General features: G+C 38.1%; 1 protein-coding gene across 1 annotated transcript in view; it reads right to left on the bottom strand.

Annotated features, from left to right (window-relative positions):
* gli1 (GLI family zinc finger 1) overlaps positions 1 to 4,009 on the bottom strand; it is a 37,148-nt gene extending 33,139 nt beyond the window's left edge. The window contains exon 1 of the mRNA XM_027010941.2: positions 3,678 to 4,009. The gene's annotated coding sequence lies outside the window, so the exon portion shown is untranslated. The remainder of the gene's footprint in view (positions 1 to 3,677) is intronic.
* Positions 4,010 to 20,437: the final 16,428 nt, after the last annotated feature.

Genomic DNA, 20,437 nt, shown 5'->3' with positions numbered 1-20,437 from the left:
GGGAGAGAGACCGTTCGACAATCTCTTTGGGCAGGCGGGAATACTGAACCATGTGTTCTTTTCCCCAGATCCCTCTCCTCGCAGATATAGGGGACTGCTACTGGAGCGGAGTTCTTTCATCGCGTCCATTGTTCGGGTGGATCTGAAGTGACGATCCCGAGGATAAACATCTAATGCCTTTGCCCTTTTGTGTCAAACCAAGTACTTAGTAACACAGTTGAACTCCTGCTCCACTCATTAAGTCTTGCTGAGTAGACCTAAATCACCGACCCAACAGACTCTGCTGAAACTGTTAGTGTCATTAAGAGATACACCTGTAAAGTTCTAAGAGCGCTCGCTTTCCTTTTTAATGATGAAACTGTACACTTTCTCCACCTGTGCAGTGGCAAGAATAAATCCAAATTGGCTACGAAAGACTGAGGAGGAAACCATTAAGGCAAGAACAACTGAATGGTACATATAATTTAACCAGGTGCTGAGGCTGAAGAAAAGAAAGAAAGAAAGAAAGAAAGAAAGAAAGAAAGAAAGAAAGAAAGAAAGAAAGAAAGAAAGAAAGAAAGAAAGAATACAAGTCAGAAAAAGAATAGGCCTAAAAGCCAAGATTAAACAATGAAATATTCATTGTCACTGCTGTAGGAAAATAGGATAATAGATGCTCAATATCAGCATCTCTTCTGTTTGCAGTATCATTACAGAAAACAAAATGAAAGAAAGAAAAAGAAAATGTTCAGCGGGGACTGAAATAGTGAGAGAGAGAGGGAGAGAGAGAGAGAGAGAGAGAGAGAGAGAGAGAGAGAGAGACCGAGACCTCTCTCTGTCCTCCTCTCTCTTTCCCCTTCTCTCTCTTTCTCTCTCTCTCTCTCTCTCGATCTCCCTTTTTCTCGGGCTGCCGTGCGGATGGACAGCTGCTATTAAACTCTGATTGTTTCAGGTTCACAGGGTGTGAAAGGGGCTGATTGGGGGCTACGATCCCTATGAGGGTGGTCCGCATGGTGGGGGAGGGGGGCGGCAGAGGGATGAGGCAAAGGGAAGCGTCACGTGACGCGTGCATCTCACCGCACAGCCCGAAAAAGGAATCCTGCATGGGAAAAACATACCGCTTGTTGCCGCCTGCCTATGGGAGCGTTAGGATACACACACGCGCGCGCGCGCACGCACACTCCTTGAAGGAGAACCATGGAGCCTCCCACCCACGCGTATTTAGGTCTTCATCATTTCCAGCAGTCTGCATTACTGAAGCAGCACTACAGAATAACTATTCCATTAGAAATCAGCTATTTCTTGTCTCAGAATTGTAGAAAAATGGCAAAAAAAAAACCAAATACCTATTGCTTCACTAAAATTCACTATTGGAATTTTGAAATCTCCATCAAAGCTTAAATTCCTCTGACTACGATACTGTGCTTTGCGTTTTGATTTTAGATGCAACTTCTCTTCACACACATCTGACGAGCTCAATTACAGCATAATAAGCATGTGATAATAGCATAAGAACTACATTCATTTGACAGTGAAGATCGGTCTTGAGTCCTCCACCTCCATGTTAGCAAAGGGTGGCAGGCATACACCAGCTCCTTGACACCTCTGTGTTAAGAAGTTAGGACAGTCTGTGAAGATGATTCTAAAGGAAGTTCAAATTTGTGTGTGTGTGTGTGTGTGTGTGTGTGTGTGTGTGTGTGTGTCTGTGAGTGTGTGCTAACGAGAGCCTTTTGGCCCTAACACTGCTCCATCACACACTGATAATGAATAACAGGGGAGAGGAAGAAACCCTACTGAGCCTTTCTTACCTCTCATAGGGCAAGTTCAGCTACCATGTCAACCTGGTGCAAGGCACTGTCAGAGGAGTGTGTGCGTGTGTGTGTGTGTGTGTGTCTGTGTGTGTATGACCGCACGTGTGCATGTGTGTAGACACATGTGTACCTGTCTCAAACCTTCACTGACAAATAAAGGCAATAAACTGACATCCAGAAGGATTTCACAGGTGACGGTCCATTGTATTTTATCCACTTAAGCTCTGCACGTGTCCTGAAATTCTGACTCCAGGTAAGTCCAGCTTTATTTGAAACATGAGATGATAACAGAAGTGAGTGAAAGGGGCCTACCAGGGAGAGACCAGGAAGAGTTTGGGTGGCTCCGAGCTCCAAGAACCTTAAGTGATCGGAGCCTTACAATACTTAAAAACTATATGCAAACTCAGTTCAAAATGCCTGCCTGATCCTAGTTATAAGACCAAACTTTATACTCGGTTTCTACAAGAACTTTGTGCCCTTGTTATGTGTGCTAATCATAATTTAAGTAGGCCTAATATAAGGTCAAAAATGACTTCTTAGAATGTTGACAGGATCTAACCACAGTAAAAGCCGAGCAGAGCGCTTTACATTGCAATTACATAGATTAGCAAAGATTACATAAGCTTTTAAACTCAGCTCTCGGACCTCCTCCCTCCTCCGCTCTTCTCCCTCTTGATTACGGTTCTGATCCACTTTATCTTTTAATACCAAATCATGGAAACTCCATTAAAGTCAAAATAACACGGAAAAGGGGTCAACAACGGGGAAACGTAAAAGGTTGCTTGGCTTTTCTGCCGTAGTTTGATGTAAGAATTGGAAGGTTTCTGAAACTACGTATTTGTGGGTTACTCGGCACTGTGGATTGGTCTGTAAATTTTAAAACCAGTGTAAACATATTACAACCAAAATGACGTTGCTGTTACGTGGTAGGTCTCATATGCACATTTGGAAAAGATATTGGCACCTCAAGCATTTCAGGTTACAAGAAACAGCTGCTGAGGTGCGGCCTACGAGCCACACAGGAATTCGGTGACCTCTAAACTCCTAGGGTTATGCTGCCAACAAGACAGGCATATTCTCAAGCAGGTATGCAAAGCGGAATAGATGAGATCTCATTCTAAAGTCCTGATGTATCTACATGTATTTGGCATAGTTTGTATAGTCTCGACTGCCAGAGATCGCCAGGACGCCTAAGACGATCTAAGGAGACTACCATCAGACATTTTTATTTAATTAATTTCTCTTTATTTACATTTTTATTTAAATTATTTATTTACATTTTTATTTAATTTATTTATTTTTGCATTTTTACTGACAATAGATAAACATGACAAATAACTGAGCTATGAAACTTTAAGCTTGTTATTCCCTTATATCGTTTAAACAGCTTCTTCAGGTCTTTTAGTTTTGGGAATAAATCACATACAACGTAGAAACATCAAGGGATATGCCTGCGTTCTAATCAAGTGTTAAATTGGCACCAGTCAAAACTCTTGATCTGTCTGAGAGTCTGAAAGATCACGCTCATCTTCAGTGAGCTCTAGCAGCTACTGAGGGACGAGCTGGCATGTTTGTATGTATGCTTATGTTCTTGTGTTCACCATCCAGTCAAGTGACTCTCCACAGCAGTGTATGTTATAGGGACATGTTTGGTTTGCTAATCAATGCGCAAACATTCCACTTGATTAACACTCCAACACACTTACTTGAGACCACCACTCAGACAGCTGGTCAATAGCCTTTCCATATATTAGCTCATTAAAGCCTTAAATATTATAGCAAACGTTGGCATTTTTCTTCTTCTAGGTACCATTTTTTCTCCCTCAAATGAAAAAAAAGCTTAATATAAAAATGTTACCAAGAGTAGAGAATAGTACAGTAGCCTACCTTTTAGAGAATCGTGCCCGTCTGCATCAGTTTGTGTGGCCCTAAATTGATCCCAGCAAATTCTGCTTTCCCTGGAAAAACTGCAGAGGAGAGCTGAAAGCCGAGAGCGTCCCACTGGGGGTTCGAGAATTTCCAATAAAGCCCCTCTTTCTCCTGCTGGACACACACATGCAGATGGAGACAAACGTCCAGTCGCGTAAGTGTTCACTTTATTCCAATTCTCTACTTCAGCCGCGTAGGAAAACCGCCTCCAAAAGTTTCGCTAAAGTTGCACTTGAAAATCACTGACAAAGTTAAGATCCATTTTCGGTGTCCGGGTTCCACAAGCCCAAAGTTGCACAGGCAGCGCGAGAATGCGAGCTCTCCTTTCCCCCTCTCCCCCTCCCTCTATCCCAGACTCCGTGGACCACCCCGAAACAGGAAGTTAACTTTTTGTTTTTCTTGAAGGAAAAAAAGAGAAAGCCCGACTGCTAAGCCTGTGCTTTGCCGTCATGCTTAAAGCATTGGCCACGTAACTCGCAACTCTTCTACTTACTTTAATTATACATTTATAATAATAATAATAATAATAATAATAATAATAATAATAATAATAATAATAATAATAATAATAATAATAATAATAATAATAATAAACGAGAAGAACAACAAATTGTACGTTATAAAGATTTAAAAGATTTATTTATACAATTATTTATTCACACTATTTAACTAGGCTGGTTTATAGTACAACGCAGCAAATACTTTATGTTAGCCTCTTTTTTTTAACTGTTGCGAAGTGTTAATGAGGTAGGACGGCATGGCAGCACATCCTACTATTGTGCCTTAATGTTGTTCGGACTTTTGTTATTTGCCCAGTCTGATAGCTGGGTTTTCTACGTTTATGAGATGCTGTGTGTGGACGATCACGGTCGATCGAGTCTGTTAAAGTGCGCGCTGCAGTAACCACGGCGGTGCACCGCAAAACCCGGGCTGGAGCCCGAACAATCACGAGAATGAGTCGACACTTTAGGGGGTGGGGAGGGGGTGGATCGGGTGAGATCGGGCGAGATCGGGTTTCCAAAACAGCAACGTAGGTCTGCGCTGCATGGGTTAAATCAAGACGCGGGCTCACTCGAATATCAAACGATCCATTCAAAATCTAATAAGAAACAACATGTATTCTCAGTTAAGACTGCTGGACCTAGTATCTCCCATTGATAGCAAACAGCCTCTTGTGAGAAGCATATTGTGAATAAGAGCTGAGGTTGTTTGTGTGTGAGTGATCGGTAGAGTAAGTCCGATACAGCGGGCTTTTTCTGAGGCAGATGCTACAGCCATATGCCAATAGGAGGCCAAGACCATCGCCTTACAGACCCGTACTCTCTCTCTACCTTTCTGTCGCCCCAACCACACGTTACTTCATATAGTAAAGGTCGACTTCTCTGTGACAGTGGATTCCGAAGGTTTGTTGCTTCTCTGATTAGGCCTCACATACACCATCTATTACTTGGTACATATTTAATTGTCCTAAGTGTGCTGTTATATGTATGTATATGTGTCTACACAATAACACTACTCACGAAATTGAATGGATGGAAGCACTGTTTTCCTGATCTGAAAATAACTCAGATCAAATAACTGAAAATAGCAGAATTTTACTATGCAACACGCTTTATTAAAATTAAAGGCAGAAGTATTTAAACACGAAAGAACCTAAAGGGTACTATGTAAAATGGTTTGTGCTCAGGACTCACTAGATCTCTCACCAGCTGACCTCATATGGTATGGTCTTCACTGCTTGGTGAAACAAGCATGTCTGAGCAATCAGGGACTTCTGGAAGAACAAAGACAGGTTTGGAATGCCATAACATCAATAGGCCTGCTAAAGCATCAAGAAGGGATGACTTGAAATTGTCAGGCAGTTATCAAAGCTAAAGGAGAATAGTTTGAAAATGTCAAATTTACACCCAACAAAGTAAAAGTCCTTTAGTTAAAACCCTTTGTTTTATGTTAAAAGAACTACTGACTATTATCTCATGAAAAAGTTACATATTTTTGCAGAGTGAAGTGGCTTCCAAAACCTTCACCTGCACGTGTGAACTGCATGAACTTTGACCCAGTGGAACATCTCATAATGGCTCGATCTCCACCTTCCTCAGGACAGATACAGCTTTTGCGCCTTCTGGAAGAAGATTCAAAGAGGCTTTAAGGAGAAATCCACCTGTCTCTCAGACACAGTTCAGCTTTACTAATTCAGGCTCTGAGGAACTATTAACCACCTGTGCTTTATTTTTTGAATGAGAACAGGTGAAGTGCAGCTTAGTTTGCCATCAGCCTAAAAGTAGCAGGTGTCCATTCACAGGTGTCTGTTTGAGCTCATTGAGAGGTTACAACTCTCACAGGATATGCTCACTGGCAGATCTATTCATTGGGCTGAATTAAAAGGAAAAGATGTGAGTCTGCCCTTTACTTTCCAAGCAAGCATGAGATTTCAGGAACTATGTCAGTGAGTACTTAAGCTAACGCAATTGTTCAGGTTTTGATATTGGTCATATGGAAGACTTGGAATGATTCACTAAAGAAGATTATTAGCAGCTAAGATGAAGCATCAGAAGTAAAAAATCTGCACTCTACAGCACTGCTGTCAAAAGACCATTTATGATCCATAATACTAATAAAGAAAAATACTAATATGATCATATGATCAGGGTTAATGATTATAATGACATTTTTTTCTTACCTCTTGTCTGGAAATTGTTTCTAAATCTTTTCTGTGAAACACCAGACATGTGAAGATTTCTGAGGTGCCAAATGCAAATCAGTGGACCAATGAAAATTCCACACAGATGCTGGTACCTTCTACTGGGTTATGGTTCAAGCCTTCACCTCAGCTGGAGAGAGTGTGGAAAGGTATGTGTGTGTGTTGTAGACAGAGACAGGGTGCATCTGTTACCTAGGCCTCAAGCATCTGGACAGCACTTCCCTGCTCTGCGAAATCCACACCATCTTTACCGGATTTGTTTTTCCATTACAGATGGTCACTTGCACATGTTTCCTTCCTATTGCCTCCAGACGGAGAGCTGCTACCGATACTCCACACACGGCTTGGCATAAAAGGGGAGCGCGAAGAGAGCCGAAGGAGCAGGAGAAGAACAAACTCACTTGTGCAGAGGTGCACTGAAAACACACTGAAGACCTGCAAATAACCTGTAAATACAGGTAGGTTCCTTTTTTCATATTGGAATGAATTCAGTTTCAATGCTAGCAGAGTTTTTTTTTTTTCCTCAGAAAAACTAGGATACTCGTTTGTCATTGAAATGAAGGTATTGATGCAAAATAGTGGCTGCCCCAAAATCTCATTTTTCAGGCCAAATGTAATAAAACAATAATACATGTTTATTGTTTGGCACATACAATTTCATTATCCCGTGTTGATCATATGATCATATTGTGTGCTATTGACCACAGACTGTATTTGCACAGACTAAGAATTTTGCACAACAGCTTAATAAATCATCGCCTAATTGAGCAATAGATGTATGTTTCAATTCATTGATTTTTAAAAATGTATAGTTCTAATGTAAATGCTTGTTTTAATATCATCAAAAGGCAAAGTTTAACATAATAAATAGCATGGCATTTCAGATGTTATCATACTATTTCATTTTTTATGTTCAACTCTAATATTACACTTCATACATGTGAATTCACAAGAAAAATAACTTATATCACACAGTATAATATCAAGAAATAATATTACACAAATTTCCCAGTGGTGAATTAAAAATGTATAATACAGTGTTGTATTAATAATTAATGTGTTTCATAACATCCATTTAGAAAGAAAAATAATAATGAAAAGCTATCATTAGTATGATACTATTTCATCTTTTTAAATTTTAAATCATCAGTATATTTTAAAGAAGAGCTGGAGATGGAGATACAATTAAAAAATGTAAAAAAAAAAAACATTAAACCACTGCTATTCTTTGTAGGCAAATTTTTTATAAACCTACTAATAAAACAGCACATGGACTTGCAATACTATTTATGCTTTTTACTCTGTGCTTTTTATTTTGTAAAGATGATTATATACTACAAAGGTCTGGGTTAAAGTTATTTCCTTGAAACGTTATATACTTTATCCTCTTATATAAAGGATCCTCTTATGTGATTCTGAAGATTTTCAATTGTAAAAAAAAAAAGAATACAAGATAAATATGTCTAAGGATTGTGGTACCAAATAATCTAGCAATACACTTGTAATCATCTTGCAATACACAGCATCCTAAATTCTTCTTATGACCAGCAGAGGGTAGTGCTGCACAATATGAGATGTAACTAGACTAGAAGTGCTTTTTTTTTTTTTTTTTTTTTTTTTTTTTTTGTTGCTGTTGATGGATCAGATTTGGCAGTGACAGCATTTGAGAAGGTTTTGCACGTCCACAGTTACATCAGTATTCCTACTGCAGGTAGTATTTGGAGTTTTGCTGTGTTACTAATATTGTTACATAAGGAAAAGCCAACTAAAATACAGGCAGCAAATAAATCAAAATCAAGATCACTCTAGTGATCAGTCATAGTGATTAACTTTTGTATGTCACTCCCTTCTCTCCTCTGACCAGATAATATTTTACTCTTCACAAAGTCAAATGATCAACCACAGTGGCTTAAATGCTTCCCTAGGCCAGGGGGTAGTTTCCATCTACTTGAACCTTAAAGAATTAGGTCTCCTTAGGAAATGATGTGTGTTCGTAAGCCTTGACCCAGAGGGAGTTTAGGGAGAACAACATAACCTGTGACATTAATTCCCTGAGCTGTGCTGATGCAAGCTCACATTGGATCACTCACTAGATAAAGCTACCAGCCCCTGTCCTTAGAGCATGCCTTCTTTGCTATGTTAGTCATTGTTCGTGTGCTAAGCTGTATCAGTGGCGACAGCATGCACTGTGCAGTATGTACCTTTGCTACCCAGGGTTAGGTAATAACAATTTTTCTAATAACCATTTTACCAGTTTTTTTGAGAAAACATCTTAAAATTCAAATTCTGCTTCCAGGTTGTTGCTCCATTTACATTTGCAATTAGCTGACAAGTTTGTCCAAAGTGACTTATAATTATGACTGAATACAGCTTGAGCACTTGAGGGTTACAAATTGAGCAACTTGGCAGTGGTGGGGTTTGAACTGTTAATCTTCTGAGTACTGAACCACTGAGCTATCATTGCTGCAAAAAGTTACATTATAAGTAAACATTATTTGTACAGGTGAGAAACATGAATGTGTACAATAGTGGTAGTGGCTCATAGCAATGTTAGTCTTGTATTATCACTGAATATTTTTCATATCACAGGGTCTGAACAAAATAAATTCTGCTTATAATACAAATGCAGAATGCATTTCCCCAAACATACCTGCAAACCTCAGATCAGTAATCCAATATAAGTTAAAACTATGTACCCAGTTTGCAGAAACATTATAGTGTGATCATCTTAGTAAACTATTAAAGTGAGTTCTCAAGGTTCTAAAAGTTCTAAGAACACTTTACCCACTATCATCTTTGTGTTTGAAGAATGTTGGGGCGCTCATACCTGAGCAGAAATCACAGCTACAAACGTCAGATCAATAAACAAAAATACACACAAAAGAAGTGTACATTAATTTCTGAGAATGTAGACATTATCCATAGTTTTTCAAGTTTTGTTTTTCTTAGCTAGTGACTATCTTAAGTTCTAAATGTTTAAGTAGCCTGAGGAACCTTAACTATAAGCACTTCGATTTCCTTAGTTTCATCATAAAATAAGCAGTGCTACTTTTTAAAAATTATGCTTCAGAGTAAATTTTGTGAAGCAAAACATGAAATTCATATGTCATAATTCATTGGTAATCTGTTAAGGAAGTTTTGTAAAAAGAGATGAAGCAGATTTGAACACATTTGTTTCATAACATCAAACCTAGAGTCAGGGTATTGAAGACCAATATCAGTTAAAAGCCTGTGAACAGTTTGCAGAAAGCATCATAATGTGATCAGCTTAACAGCTAACTATTAGAGAGAGTTCTCAGGGGTTTAAATTCCGAAGAATACTAGGATCTGTTGTAAGAATGTTGGGGAACTCATACCTGAGCAGATATTGTTGTGATAGATCTGTTATAAGAAGGTTGGGGAAGTCATACGTAAGCAGATATAGTTGTGGTGGATCTGTTGTAAGAACATTGGGGAACTCATACCTGAGCAAATATTGTTGTGGTGGAGCTGTTGTAAGAACGTTTGGGGAACTCATACGTGAGCAGATATTGTTGTGGTGGATCTGTTGTAAGAACGTTGGGGAACTCATACGTGAGCAGATATTGTTGTGCTTTTGAGTCCTTTCTCCCAGTACCAGCTGCACCAAATTCCCACCTACTATGCAGATTTTTACTGCCACACAGTACCAGCCGGGCCAACACCATCCCACAAAGAATTTGTTTGAAGCGGATTTTGTACTTGTAGTTCATTGAAATTTCACATCTGATTCCCTGTCACTTCATTTTATGAAGTGTAAATGTCAATTCTTATTTGATTTACTGCAAATGTATGTCTTATTTTTATTCTTGGCTTGTTCTTAAGTCATCATAACATCATTGAAAATAAAAAGCTTAAAGGGAACGTTAAAAGGGAAAAGGTAGCACTTCGCTGACAGTTTGAATATATCTGAAGTTTTAACATATAATCTAAAACAACTAAACCTTTGTAAAGTCAGCTTGATTATAAAAATTTCTTATGATTTATAACTGAAACATATGATGTCACTATTTGTCCGGGTGGAGGGAGGTCTTAACAAAAACTTGTTAGTAGATTAAATTGTAAGCAAAGTTAAAAATGTATTACAATTATTAGATCATGTTGTCATGATTTAATAGACAGTTTATTCCAACACTAGAAGTGCTTTGAAGCTAGCCAACAATCTGCCCAAAGAATCTGATGGATTTTTCCATGCAAGAAACCAAAAGGCTTGTGTGAACACAGTACCCTGATACAGGGATAGAGTTCACAATATATGTAACAAGTCCATCAAGACACAAATACAAGCAAATACACAAAACATATCTCCTTTTAGAATTTTAGATAGATTAGAATTTACTACCTATAATCAAGGATTGTTAGAAATTCCAAGAATCAAGTTCCTATAATATTCTATAATCCTAAAAGTAGGGATTTGACATTTAACATATTTCTTTTCCCCCTTTTTATAAAACTGCAATACTTTCTTTCTTAATGAGATTATTTGTATCTTACCCATCACTTGGTAGAATTTCACATGCATGGTACAAAAATTTGGGAATTTTATAAATTACATGTCCTATTGCTTTCTAAGAGTCTCAGAATAGTATGACCCCCAAAATGTGTTCCCAGTGTGTGCAACAACAATAAAAAGAACAAAAAGATATCCAACTGATATTTACAACTGTGCCAAATATGTTGATGTGGCCACTTTATTACATATGATGACAATACCCAGCTGTTGCTTATCTGTGAATCTTGGTGTCAATGGTACAAGATAGGTGTCTGATCTGTATACAGGGTCGACTTTTTCCATTTCATTTAGGAATTTTTGATAATTTTACAACAAAAATAAATCAAACAAAAAAAAAATCAAAACATTTCAAACTTACATGACTGAATTGTCAAGTCTTCTTGGATATATTCTAGAAGTTTTTGCCAGTAATTGGGCTGGTTTGGTAATATTTTGTAGAAGAGGTAGTCTTCCAGATGATAAAATCTGGATCAGAAGTGATTCAGGTGTCCTGGGCAATCTAAAGATCCACTCATGTTGGAAAATTTATACTTGACCCCTTCATTCATGAGGAACCAAGCTGATGACTTTCAAATTCAGATGTCTACCAGCTGAGAAGAAGTCAATTAAGAGACAAGGTGTTGATTTTATTTCATATTTTAGTTATTTTATTTACTGACAATCTGTTTCTTCTCATATTTGTGCAATATATCTTTAAAACTATTTTTAAAAAGGTGAACATAAACTCAATGGGGAAATATTTTCTGGTTGCATAAGCCCTAAAGGAACTACATGTCTGATGTCTGCATTGTCTGCTATATGATTCCATGTTAGCTGATACCTTACCTATCTAATATGGATGCCCTCAGGTTCAAGATACTATAATGCATCATAACCTTTATTATCAAATGGTAAATAATACTCAAGGGCACAGAGTATGATCAGATCTTGATCTTGATTTATCAAACTGAATTCATTTAAACACTTTCACTATTACCAGATGTAAAAATCAAAGACTGAATTCAGATGAACACTTTCATCTCTAAAAGACTTTTTGTAACCCAAGTTAAAATGTGGCTGCTTGCACATTACATAAATGTTCAGTGGTTTAAGACAATTAAACTAACAGACAAATAAATTAGTTATTGTTTCAGCTTTAAAACTATGTAGTTAATCAGACTGTATACAGTGTAAAAATAAAAGTGTCCTGTCCCTTTAAGAAGGTCTGCGAGCTACGGAAAAAAAAACGACGTGAACGAAGAAAAAAGTAGTTCAGTTAAATCAGACAAAAGAGAAACAGTGAAGAAAAAGTACTGAAGAGCATGTTTTTGAAAAGAAAACAAACAAGAATTTGAAAACTAAATTGCAAGTAATTGAGACTGAAGACGAACTTCTTTAGTCATCTAATGATTTGTTCAGGGGGTTTTTTCCCCCCATTTTCCATTTTTTCCCCCTTTTTTTCCATTCCATCTTGTGAGTTACACACAGACGTGAGTGATGAAAATTGCAGATACAAGATGACAAGCCAACCCATGGACACCGTGCCTAACTACTGATGCATGTTACCAGGACTAGAGTGAAGATTACATTGCTCAGATAGAGGTTTTGTTTGTTTTTTTTACTTGAAAGAAAAAAAAGGAGAAAAAAAAATATTTTTTCATCTTTTTTTCCCTGTTTTACCTACATCCAGAATATTCCTGGGCAGAACTGCTCAGAGAGCTAACTGACTTACTCAGTAAGTGGTAAGCCTAGCAAGGACACCAAGGAAGGAAAGAGCAGAAACATATTGTTGTGTTCATAGAAGTTAATTGAATTAAGGTGACTTATGGTATTTCTCATCTTTAGCTCTATTGTGTATTGATAGCTTGACAAAACAAATTGAAAAGAGGTTAGCATTCACAATACTAGTTTTAATGAAGGAAGCAATTATTGCAATTATTATAATAAACTGTAATACTAGTACTTCGGGCTGACCTCAAGCTGCCTTACATTTTACACACAGATATGAGCACTGTAGAGTTAGGCGCCATCCTTTACCAGGAGCAAGAAGGCAATAATCACGTTATGCCCTATGCAAGCCAAGGTTTGTCAAAATGTGAAGCTAGATAAACTGGAATTTCTTGCTCCTAAATGGGCAGTAAATAAAAGTTCCAAGCTACCTATATGGCAGCTCATTCCTCGTCACTGATAGTAACCCACTCATATGCATGTTTACTTCCCCCACAAGTTACAAGTGGCAAGCTGTATTATCTACTTTCTATTTCCAGTTGCAATACAGGTCAAGGAAACAGAATCAGGATGCGGACGGACCGTCTAGATGACCAAACTACACATTGACTGATGACTTTGCCTCTCAGAAAGAGATGTAAAGAATACAGCAGTTCGCAAGAAGATACTTGGTGGAACCTACAAACCATGAGTTACTATCTCAGAGCACAGCCAAAGCAATCTGTGAGAAACACCTAGTCCATTCATTGACAGGTTATGAACCCAAGAAACTTTTGCCTGGTATTCCCTTGGTCTTGTTACTTACGCTTCACTCCAATTCAATACCATAGAGCTTCGAGACATAGAGACAGTTCGATGGAACCTGTAGTTCCCCACCGCATAGCAGATGAACTGCAAGAAGAGCAGAGAGCTGACACTTGCATCTGACAAGTGATTTCCCAAATAGAGTCTGGGGAGAAAACACCTCCATCTCTAAGACAAGAACTTCCTGACTTCCACGTATTCATATGAGAATGGAACTGCTTAGAATTGATAGATGGTGTCTTGTACAGGAGAGACAAGATGAAGTACTTATCCAATATCAACATTTGTTGCCTGAAAAGTTGAGGACTATAGTTCTAAAGAACCTGCATGATAATATGGGCCACTTGGGTGTGGAACATACCCTGGATCTTGTGCAGCCCAGATTTTATTGGCCTAAATTGTCTGCTGGAGTGGAAGAAAAGATCAAAATCTGTGACTGTTGGGTAAGACAGAAAGCATCACCCTTAGTGACCGTTAGAGCTACAAGACCACTAGAAGGGTAAGACAGAAAGCTGCACCCTTAGTGACCGTTAGAGCTACAAGACCACTAAAATTCATAAGCATAGATTTCCTGACCATAGAACCAGACTCAAGCAACACTAAAGACATTTTAGTGATAACTGACTTCTTCATCCCTACAGCAAACCAGAAGGCAATAACAGTGGCGAAGTCCTTATTTGATCACTTCATCATCCTTTATTGTATCCCAGAGAAGATCTGGAGTGATCAAGGCCAAGACTTCAAATTTAGAAGTACCAGAACAACCCTTTAACATCCACGACTGAACCCCTTTGAATGATTCAATCGAACCCTCTTGAGCATGTTATGTACCTTGAGAGAACCACAAAAGGAGTAAATGGCATAACTTTGTCAAGCCCTTAGTACATGCCTATAATTGCACTAAGAATGAAATAACTGGATTTTCACCTTATGAACTCATGTTTGGAAGACAGCCAAGACTCCCCATTGATCTGGCTTTTAGCCTGCCATTCAGATCCCAGCCAGAGTCGCATTCACAGTATGTGAAGACACTCAAGTCAATTCACGAAGCAGAGACATAGCAAGATAGCAAGGGAGAAAGCCAAGAAAATAACACACCATAACGAGGTTAGATTTAATAAGCATGTTGTTGCATCTTCCCTGAAGGAAGGAGACAGAGTTCTAGTTAGAAACGTACCTTTTAGAAGCAAACATAAATTAGCTGATAGATGGGAACCAGCTAAATATGTGGTTGTAGGTCAGCCCAGATCCTTGCCCGTATATACAGGGCAACCTGAGTCTGGAGAAGGTCCAGCAAGGACCCTTCACCGTGACCTCCTACTGCCTTGTGGATTTCTTCTCGCAGCTCTAGTCAAAACGGATGTAAGAGAACACCCATGCAAACAAAGAACTCATTATACTTTCAGAAAGTCTTGCTCAGTTCAGTCTGATGAACAGGAATCATTTTCTGATTCAGATAAATACAACCTAGATAATTCCTATAACTTCACAAGCTGTATAGAAGAGACCCCAAGGTTTGACCATGTGTCCTGTACAGTGATGTTCCTACAGGGACAGCAGAACATGAATCACCCTCATGAACCACTTCTGTGGAGTCAGATCATTCAGAGGCATTCAGAGTCTTTCCTGAGGATGCTCCAGCAAGGACCATGGTTAGAGACCTACATGAAAGAAACCTGATTAGCTACTCACCTGTGGTTGATATGATACAAGAGTTCCCTGTTGATGACGGAAGTGATGATGGTATACTTGAGTCCTGCTGAGAAGGCACCTCAGAATGCAGAATTCCCTATATGAAGTGAAATGCAAAGAGAAGGAGATGTGGATAATATGACTGAAAAAGAACCTTGTGTAAAAGCACCTACTAGCTATATTGAAGGCCCAATAAGCCTGACTTACCCAACTTTAGGGAATCCACTAGTCATTGTAGTACAATCTTTGTTCCAAAGTTTGAGCACAGTGATCACAGGTGCCCTTGTAGACCACACTACAGCAAGACCTCATAACATAACAATGGTTCTACTTGTTTAGCCAATGTACAGGGATGTGGATAGGGTAAAGGGGGTAGGATGTAATCCAGGTTAAAATGTGGCTGCTTGTTCAGTGGTTTAAGACAGACAGAGAATTTAGTTATTATTGCAGCTTTAATCATTATTCAGACTGTATGCAGTGTAAAATAATAGTGTTCTGTCCCTTTAGCTCTGTGAACTAGAAAAAAATTGACATAAACAAACAAATAAGTATTTCATTTGAGTCAGACAAAAGAGAAAAACTGAGGAAAAAGTACAAGAGAATATTTTTGAGAAGAAAACAAACATAAGTACTTGTAAAACTAAATTGCAAGTAACTGACACTGAAGACGAACTGCCTTCATTAGTCATTGAATGATTTGGTCAGGGTTTTTTCCCTCTTTTTCTTTCCTTGATTCATTCCATTGTGTGAGTTTCACACAGGAATGAGTGACGAACATCGCAGATACAAGATGGCAAACCAACCCGTGGACACCCTACCTAACTACTGATGTATGATACCCTGTTCCTCTGGTATGGTAGAATTGGACCAAGTCAAAGTATACATCGCTCAGATAGAGCTATATTTTTTAGAAGTTGGAAGAAATAGAATTCTGAGGAGAGAAAGATTTTTTTCCCGTCTTTTTTTCCCCTTTTACCTACATCCGGAGTATTCCTGGGTAGAACTGTTCAGAGAGCTAACTGACTTACTCAGTAAGAGATAAACCTACCAAGGACACCAAGGAAGGAAAGAGCAGAGACATATTCTTTTTATTTCTTTTTATTGCTACTTTGTACATATTGTATTATATTGTGCATTATATTGTACACATTCTTGTGTTCATAGAAGTGAATTGAGTTAATTGAATTAGGGTGACTTTTGGTTACTTCTCATCTTTAGCGCCATTGTGTATTAATAGCCTGATAAAACAAAGTAAAAAGAGGTTAGCATTCACAATACAAGTTTTAATGAAGGAAGCAATTATTACAATCATTATAATAAACTATAAGACTAGTACAAGAAATATACTTACCTTGAGCATGAACTGAAACAGACCTGAAGACTTGATTACATGAAATGAGCAGAAATCATAAATCTGAATAATTACATTAAATAGGCATAGTCCTAAAACTAACTAATAACTGGATGTAAATAATAATGGATTTAGTCAGGGTTAACTGAAACCCAGATTAAACTGAGACAGGTATTTAAACCAAGACCTTGAACTAAAGCAGATTGGCAAACCCTGGAAAGATCACCACAATAGGTACAAATACTGGATGTTATATGTTTTTATCTTGAATATTGCATGTTAAACCACTGTACTCCATTTTGTGAGATTTGTACACAGAACATCCTGTACTAAATATTGAAGCAACCTCTTACGCTTGTGTCTGTGGTTACTCACTGCACCAATCCTCACAGACCTAGGACTGGCCCTGTACACATTGTAGTGAGGGATTCCTGGCAGAGCAGGCGGTACCTAATATATTTCAGTCTGATATTTATTATCTTATATTTATTATTAGTTTTTTTCTTGAATTTTGTACACTTTTAATTTTGGACATTTGTACTTTGATTCTGAATGCAAAAATTACTGCAGAACTCTACTGCAGAAATTTGTAAAGAAATACACATGACAACATTTTCAAACCAAAAGTCTTTCATTCAAACCAAAACAACTCTTTAAAAAATGGGACTGCTTTGTGCAACATGAAATCCAAGATAGCAGTAATAACTGCTTTCTACACATAGCTATTTGCACTTATGTTGGTGGTTCTGTTTCTTTACTACCAATTTAATCCCATGAGACTCCCAGGCTGGAATGAAATACTTGCATTCATTTTGTTTCATTAAAAAAATTATTTGCCCGGTAACATCTAGCTTTGATTATAATATATATTAAATCTAGATACTAGAACTAAAGCGTTCATCTGTGTTAGGAGGTGAGGATGTGCAAAATGAACAAAGATTGTCTTTTCATGACAATGTTTTATTTTCTAAACAAATGTAGAATATCATCAAATTAATTTTCTAAAGCACCATAATGGTTTATGATGAAATGCTAATATACACTTTAACATCCTGCAAATTGAATGTAGTCCTATCCTTCTCTGTGATGACTAAGAGGTGATGTTGAAAAGTTATTGGTTTTGCAAGAGTGACTGTGATGTAACTGAGTGGATATATCAAGTAACTGGGTCTAGTCTAATGGGATCAGCACAAGGCTTTGTGAGTTATTTGAAGTGGCTTGTGCTTTGCATTATGGGAAGATACAAGCACAAACAATCTACATCTACCTCCTGAGGATTGTATAAATGATTGGAGATGTTATGATATATGATTGTTGAAGTGGCACATGTTCAGTAAACATTTTATTATGTCCTCTCTATGAATGTTGGTTGTGTTCTGATAATACTAAAAACTGTATCATGTTTCTAATGAGAGTTCTGTAAGAATTCTGATAAATCAAGGCATTTCAGAGAGGTACATTTAAAAAGATTATACAGCCTTTAAGCAAGAATAACACATTATTTCCTGCAGTCCAAGTAACCTGTAAGAGTAGTGGAAATATGTTTTGTGAATTGTAATATGTAAATGAACCTTGGCATGAAGGTGCTATTGGTGCCGCTGTACAATGAAAGGTTGGTTTAACCACATTAGATGTAGTATCTACATGTGAGGACATTTTGTAACATTTTGCTTCACTGCAAATCAGGAGGACAAAGTGCCATTAATGAATAACATGGGTCCATCTTTTCACAGTGCACTGGAACAGAGTGTTCCAATCTCTCTTTGGTGTACTAGAACAGAAATAAGATTAAGTGATCTAATATCCCTGCCTTTGCACTGTCTCTCATTTTACGATTAAATAAGGCATTCAACCCTTTCCTTGGACAACATAGCTAATATTAAGGTTTAAAAAATCCTTTGTGCCATATAGATCCATTGCTTGATTGTTTCTTGTAATGTTTTCTCTGTAATGTTAGTTTAAGACTTTCTTTAAAAAATAACTGTGTTTTAGATGTGTGAGGCCTTGACATATTCACTTGTGTGCAATATTTTTTGCACAAGTAGTGCTGCTCCCAAGTTAATGTGGCTAACATATGTCTTGTGATTTTTAAATCCAGTGTTCCGTGACAGTTGCATATATTTAAATAATTTTTCCCTTTGTATATAGAATTTTGCCATGTAAGAATTTCCAAGGAGCAGCTACACAATCCTAGACATTGTACTCTGGCTTTCTTCCAGAGTAGTGGGTCTTTCTTTAGTTTAGTATGTACATAACATGTCTCACACTTTACACCATTACAGATTAATGAGATTGAAGATTATGTGTGTGTGTGAGGACACGTGTTTAGATTAGGTAAATCAGTGGGTCTGTAGGTTAGTATGTCAGTGTATCAGTGAGTCACTAGGTTTCCTTGAAACAAAACCATCTTTCCATTAACCACACAAATCAGACTCTTCCTACTTGTGTAGACATTCACATTTATATGTTGGTCTTCTCTTGCTTAACAGTGTATTGTGATATCTTGTACCTGTAAAACTGTTTGGACTGCAGTTTGAAATCCTGAAACTGGGTACTGTATCCAGTGCAGTAGTCATGTCATCTGATTTTGGGAGGTCTGTCACAAAGGCCACTGGAAAATGGGACCACAGCAATCATGGGCTGGGAGGCAGTAAAACGAAGCAGTTCATAGTAGCAGCTACCATGGAAACTTGAGTACAAACTGGGCACCACTCACTGTAATCCTGGTGGTTTTTAATGTCCTGTTCAGAGGGACATTTATGAATTTCAGAGAGGGCAAGGTGTTTTTGTTCTTTGGGGTCTGTGGACCACAAACTGGAAATAAAAATGTGATCCTGTTTGGCTTGAAAGTGGTCAGTATACACTGCAATGGAATACACCTTCCAGCCAGTGTCCAAAGGGTCAGCTTGATGGTAAGGATGTTGTAGTACCTGACATTGTTGTTCCACTCTGTACTTTGCCGTTTGAATAAGAAAGCACACAAATGGAGCAGGGCTGGGTCTCCTTACCACTGTGATAGATCAGCTGTCTTCAGTTCATCTTGAGATGCATCCACATCCATGACAAATGGGAAAGAAGTGGAGCCATGGTAAAATGATGTTTCCAGACAATGAATGACACTGACCAAGAGAGTCTGTTTGAAGTGCCTTGAGGAGTGATCTAGAGGTGCAGAGGCAGTGCTGTAGTTCCTAATATATGTACAGTTGAAGATGGAAAACCCCATGAATCATTGCAGTTCCTTGATGGTCATGGGGTGAACTACATGTACACCTTCCAGTGACTGACATAAGATGGAACCGCAGAGAGTAAATATTTCTCAGTATTGAGATAGAATGTGTTACAGTAATCTTGACAGTACTGCTGATGCATTACTAACATGTGTCAGGGGTGAAGTGGTTACAGCTCTGTGACTTTGACCTTGCTAAACACTTCTGTTAAGAATTGGTTGTTCAATGGGATAGGGAATGCTATGGAAATCCAAGTACAATGGGGTGTTTTGATGCATTCTGTACTGTAATGTCCAAAGCTGAAATGGACAGTGTTTCTGAGCTCTGAAGATGGGGACCTGAAAGGATTGGAACAGGTGCAGATTGAAGCTACCTACTACCTCTGAGTTGATCACTGATCAAGCAGAAGTATGCTTATTTTCACAACTATCAGTTTCAAATATGGGGAATGAATATAAACAGCTAGGGACAGGGTAGACATTATGACCACTAAGTTTCCACTTCTTTTTGTAACTCTTGGTCTGGAAGGTAACCAAATAGTTGCTGGCCAACCTGTCCAAAACTGTCTACATAGCTGCTGATCAACATATTTCAAACTATTTGTGGGATTGTAAAACACAGAACATAGGAAGTAAACCAATCTAAGTACCATGTCTTCTGAAGTTGTTCCAAAATCATCACCCACTAGCTTTGCTAGACAGTAAC

Source organism: Electrophorus electricus, chromosome 3, assembly GCF_013358815.1.
Source record: "Electrophorus electricus isolate fEleEle1 chromosome 3, fEleEle1.pri, whole genome shotgun sequence".
In the NCBI taxonomy this organism is placed as follows: Eukaryota; Metazoa; Chordata; class Actinopteri; order Gymnotiformes; family Gymnotidae; genus Electrophorus; species Electrophorus electricus.
The sequence above is the reverse complement of the archived record's forward strand: the minus strand, read 5'-3'. Positions and strand labels throughout refer to the sequence as shown.